This window comes from Saccostrea cucullata, unplaced genomic scaffold (assembly GCF_032062105.1).
Source record: "Saccostrea cucullata isolate Sc308-1 unplaced genomic scaffold, CSIRO_AGI_Scuc_v1 ctg1859, whole genome shotgun sequence".
Classification (NCBI taxonomy): domain Eukaryota; kingdom Metazoa; phylum Mollusca; class Bivalvia; order Ostreida; family Ostreidae; genus Saccostrea; species Saccostrea cuccullata.
In genome coordinates, this window is record NW_026938953.1 from 52,501 (window position 1) to 58,477 (window position 5,977).

Genomic DNA, 5,977 nt, shown 5'->3' on the forward strand with positions numbered 1-5,977 from the left:
ACACAGATATTAGCAAAGCTGGATAATATTGCTAGAGGATTAGTTAATGCAACTCAGCAAGGACTAGTGATGGATATGTTCCAGGTTCCACAGCTAGGAGAATGTCAGGAAGAAAAGCCTCATCATTAAAAGTGTTACAGGTGAATTATTTAGGAATTTAAGAAATAAATAGGATAGATAAAGATATACTAGGGAATTAATTTTTTGTTGGTTCATGATCACATCTATTAAGAAGCCTAAGGCAAAAGTATTGCATGCAGTAAATATTGTTTGGATGTAATCACACTTATATCATTGTATACAAATAACCTTTATCCGTATTGATAAATGTTTTGAATTTATTTCAAATAATATAAATCTAAATTCATTCCTGTGTCAAATTATATTTTCATTTCCAATGTCTTTGTTCAAGAGACAATTACAAATAGTCAAATTAATGCACTTTATTTCTCCATCAATATACTTGTTCATTGCTAAAAAAAAAAAATCACGTGCAGGGCGGAACAAATATAGAGACAAGAAGGAGAGCTTGTAGCATGTATATTGGCGGAATCAATTCTCTGTAATATAAAGAATAACTGTCATTTTCAATTTCATGACAATGATCAATCGATTGGCTTGCAGAATAACTTAATGCATAAATGCCTTCTGCGTTTATGCAAATTATCACACCAACCAATTGATTCTTTTCAAGAACCACAGAGCCATATGAAACTCCTGAAATGAAATGATATGAAATCATCCCCAGGAAATGATATGAAATCATCCCCAGGTAGTGTCGATTCAAGTTTGTTTAAATCATGACCCTGGGGGTAGGGTGGGGCCAAAATGGCTCATCAAAGTTCTACATAGGACTAGATAGGGAAATCTTTTAAAATTGTCTTCTCAAGTACTTCAAAGCCATGATTGGTGATATTTATGTTGAAACATCCTCAGGTAGTGTAGAATTAAATTTGTTCAAACCATAATAACGCCTAAGGGTAGGGTGGGGCCACAATTCTGAATCAAAGTTTACATAGAAAAATAAAGGGAGAAATCCCAAGAACAGAAAAGCTATGTTTAGTCATATTGACATGTAAGCATCTTCATGTATTTAGGATTTAAATTTATTCAAATTATTGCCCTTTGGGGCAAGAAGGGAAACAATGGGGAATCAGATTCAAATTATTATGAAGTTATATATATGAAGAAAATGTTTTTAAAAATATTTTTATCAAGAATAGTAAAGTCATATGCTGTGTTTATATGAAGGCATTGTAAAGTAGGATTAATTTAAGCCCCTCCCCCCTTTTCAGTAAACTTTTACTGATCTGATTTGTGGTTTTTCCTAGCTGATTTGCTCAGTTGAGCGTTGTGGCCCCTGGACCTCTTGTTTGAAATTACTGGGATCAAAGCTGTTGATTATTGCTCAAAAGTTTATCATATACATACACATTTTATTCTGGTTGAAATGTTTGTAATTTTACAATTAAGTTGCAATTTTTTTCAGAGGCAGTAAAGGAAACTGATGGCATTGTTTTTGTTTGGGTGATGAGAATAAGAATGAGGAGGAGATAGATGATAGTCGAGACAATCAGGATGTCCACACCGTCACTCCAGGTACTGTATACACACTGCATTACCCATTTTAAGCAATAAGGTTCTTAATAGGGATATGCGATTTTATCGGTATACCGGTATATCGCGATTTTTTGTCGCGTGATATGTATCGTGATACAGAGACCTAAATACCGGTATTTATTATATACCTAATGTGTATCACCCAATTTTACTGTTGAATTTGCGCTATCACGTGACGTCGTGATCCGATTTTCCGGATCACCAACATGTTGTTTTCTGAATCCATATCACCACTCTCTGAAACTGATGACATTGTACGCAGAAATATGACGTTATTTTTCTTGCGCGTTAAAAAGTCCCTCGTAATTATGCTTTGTTTTATGGATAAATGTTATGCAATTGATCTCTAAAGTTTTCTTTTACTATATTTTGCTAGTTATGAAGGGGTATATAATAAATTTATCATTATAACAGTAACTTAATCCGAAGAGCCGTATCACGTCTCGTTGACAGGCGCGGAAAATCAGAACAAACTCCCCGCTTCGCGTCTCGTTAGATCTGATGATCCACGCCTGTCAACTCGACGTGATACGACCCTTCGGATCAAGTTACTGTTATAATAATATATATTTATGTACATATTATAAAGTTCAGAAATAATTCATTTTTTTGTTTAATCTTTTCAAATTACAATTACAGAAAGTATAAGAATGTTGATAAACGTGAGAAGAACGGCATCTTACCATCCAAACATAGTTGATTTTATATACATAAATATTTCAAGAAAATAAAATTTTGTTTTTCAAGCAAATTTTTTAAGAAAAATAATGACTTTTCACATAAAATCATTGTAAAAACTGCTTTTAAAAATACCATGATTTTATCGTGATATTGTCGGAAAAAATCGTGATATATATATATTATTATAACAGTAACTTGATCCGAAGGGTCGTATCACGTCGAGTTGACAGGCGCGGATCATCAGATCTAACGAGACGCGATACGGCTCTTCGGATCAAGTTACTGTTATAATGATAAATTTATTATATACCCCCTTATAACTGGCTTAATATATTAAAATAAACCTTTAGAGATCAATTGTATAATAATAAACAAAGCATAATTACAAGGGACTTTTTAACGCGCAAGAAAAATAACGTCATATTTCTGCGTACTACGTCATCAGTTTCAGAGAGTGGTGTACAACTATGGAAAATAAATATTAATCATTACTACGTGAACATGAATAAACAAGATGCTCCACCAAAAAAAACCCCTATATGTTATAAGAGAGATGTATACTGGAGGTGGAGCGATAATTTTGGGGTTATGAAATTTATTCATATTATACACGTCCATGTACATGTCTAATAAGCTACGGGGTTTAATATCGGGGGGGGGGGGGGGGTCCTGTCCACAAATTCCTGTGCTTCTGCCTTCTACTGGTAAACGACAGCTATATTTATGATATTTTAAAAGTTATTTTATAAATGAGAGATAAGTAACTAAATGTAATTTTCAGATCCAATGTTTTCAGCTTTAATTGCAGAGATTATTCTTTCAGAAAACAACATGTTGGTGATCCGCAGAAAGTTGGATCACGACGTCACGTGATTGCGTTAAATCTACAGTAAAGTTGAGTGATACACATTAGGTATATAATAAATCGCGATACGAAATTTTTGGCGATACCCATCCCTAGTTCTTAACTTGAAATTATTTGCAGAAACCCAACATGGCCAGCCAGTCTACATGCATGGAAAATTTTCTTAAGACTTGATATTGAGTATTACTAGTAGAGCTTTAGTCTAAAATGCAAACAGGTGTTTCTATTCAAGGATAGGCCAGAGTATAGTTCAGACACTAGTTATTTGCATTGATTGAACTATACCAATTTCAGAGTCATAACATTTCATAAATATGTCTTCTGAATGGAGATGGAGGAGTTAGCTGAGATTAAATTCCTAATCAACAAAATATTTTACTGGATGTGAATTTATATAGCAAAGCTTTCAAGTACACAGACCATTCAAATAAAGAAAGTACCTATGTATCACAAATATACTAGTAAACAATCATTCTCCTGCCAGATTATATTTTAGTTGAAAAAAATTGCTTTAACTCTTAAAGCTATTTTTATTATTATTTTTTTTTTGTACAGACCGTACCACCAACCAAGGAAAATTATTTTCTGAAAATCTCATTTTAGGGAAGAAGAAGTCATTTCTGATCCTAGATCTACTGTGGAAGATTCTACATGCAAGTGACAAGAGATACAAAAAAATCCCAAGGACATCATAAAAAATGAATTTAATCAACAGACATTGTGGAAAAGATTTTCTAAAAAAAATTGTAATAGGACCTTAGGACAGTCACGTGGAATGCATGTGTTTGAGAGAGAGAGAGAGAGAGAGAGAGAGAGAGAGAGAGAGAGAGAGAGAGAGAGAGAGAGAGAGAGAGAGAGAGAGGGAGAGAGAGTGAGAGAAAGAGAGAGAGGATATAATCTTGTTAAAAACAGAGAAAATCTTGATTAACATTCTACTTTCAATTGATATACTTTGAGAAATATGAAAAAAACTGTTTTAGAGCCACAGTAATGGAGGACATTGAATTCTTTGCAGCAGTTTTATCATTAGGCCATTCCATTTTTTTTCTGTGTTTAGTGTCTGCAGATGGATTGGTTTTGAGGTCATGCAAATTAAGAACAAACACAAAATAAAATTGACAAATACAAATCTTTGACAAGCAATTTACTCTTCTGGGATCAGCATCTCACTTTTTTTTTAAAAGTGAAGTGCCTAAGTTTTTTTTGTTTTTGTTTTGTTTCATTAAACTAGTAGTAGTAGTTAAATTTTGTTATAATAGAGGAACGAGGAAAACTCTCAAATGATACTAAAGGAGTTCTAGAACTTTGCGTAAAATGTTGTTTTTTCCCCTTTTGGTTTGTGATTTTTAAATAGCAAAAGAAAAAATGATTTGAAATTAAGGTTGGATGAAACAAAGAAAAAAACTTGGAACAGCACAATATAGGGTACCTACATGGACTAAACTTGCTTAGATTTTCCATTAAAGAAGCTGTATGATGTATGTAGGATAAATGATTTTGAAGTATTAAATATTCTATGCAAAAGGAAATTTTCTCAAATTAGGTTAATTTTTGCAAAAAAATGATTAAGCATCACATACACAACCTTTCTGAAAGTGAAAAAAATGTTAATCATTTCAATTATTTTTTGATCAAGTATCTTCAGTTCAAGTTATATGCAAAAATACATATTTCATTCTTTATAAACACTTTGATATCCCTGTACTTTTCTTATGTGAATTGAATGTAAAGAGTTGGGTTTTTTGATAAAACATAAATATGTCTTTTTTCTTAGATTTATATAGGAATAAATTCTTAAAGGTATAACAATCAAGTTGTCTGTGTTTTAAATAGGGAATCCTCATTGCTCCAAAAAATCGCCGCCTTGTAACATACATTTTCATCAAAACTAACCTTTTCGATTTTTGTTTAGAGGCATATTTTTGAAAATCACAAGAATTAAATAAAAATCATTATTGCAAAATGCAACATGTGTGCATAAAAATACTTGTGACAAAGTGTCAAAGATTTTTCATCATTCTGTTACCTGAATGACTGGTATACATTTTTCGCCATAAAATAGAAGTATGTGTTTAATGTAATATCTCTTGAAAGAGAAAGAGAGAGAGGAAGAGATGCCAAAAGGATAATGGGTAATATTAAAAATGCATGTATTGCAGAATTAAATTGTTAAGACAAATAAGACATATTTTTTATTTATTCAGTGGCGATGTCTTACAAAATAAGGAATCAATTTAAACATTTTTTTTATATTAATTTTGTTTTATTTCAGTTCGGTTAATTATTCTGATCTGAATTGAAATGACTAAGGGGACGATCATTTGATTCTAAGAGGGTGCCTGGCACATTTTTTCGAGTCGGATTATTTATTTTCATGTCGGTGCAGGACAGTTTATTTATTTCCAACAAGATCGAGGACAGATTACTTATTTTCTTCTTCACTGGAAAAAAATCTAAGTATTTAATCAAATAAAAAAAATAGATAAAAAAGGAAAACAACAGTCTAAAACCTCTAATTCGTGGAGTGGGGAAGGGGGTTAGGGAGTGTAAAAGCACTGGTCTGGGACGAATTTTTTTTCCTAAGTCGAGAACAGATTTTTTTTCGACATTTTCGAGGATAGATTTCTTTCGAAAATCACCCCCACCTCCATCACAATCAAATGGCCGTCCCTTAAATTGAAATGTCTAAACGAACTTTCTTGAATTTTGCATCAACAGTCAGTTAGCATTTGAGTTAATTAATGATAAATTGTATTTTGTGACACGGTCATTGTATCACCACAGAACTTATGAAATATGACGACTTTTAAC

General features: G+C 32.3%; 1 long non-coding RNA gene across 1 annotated transcript in view; it reads left to right on the forward strand.

The window, feature by feature from the left end:
• Nucleotides 1–3,921, forward strand: part of LOC134251939 (uncharacterized) — an 11,288-nt gene extending 7,367 nt beyond the window's left edge. The window contains exons 2-4 of the long non-coding RNA XR_009988852.1: nt 1–140; nt 1,490–1,599; nt 3,770–3,921. The exon at nt 1–140 is cut by the window's left edge and continues 48 nt beyond it. This is a non-coding gene — a long non-coding RNA (uncharacterized LOC134251939). The remainder of the gene's footprint in view (nt 141–1,489; nt 1,600–3,769) is intronic.
• The last annotated feature ends 2,056 nt before the right edge of the window (nt 3,922–5,977 follow it).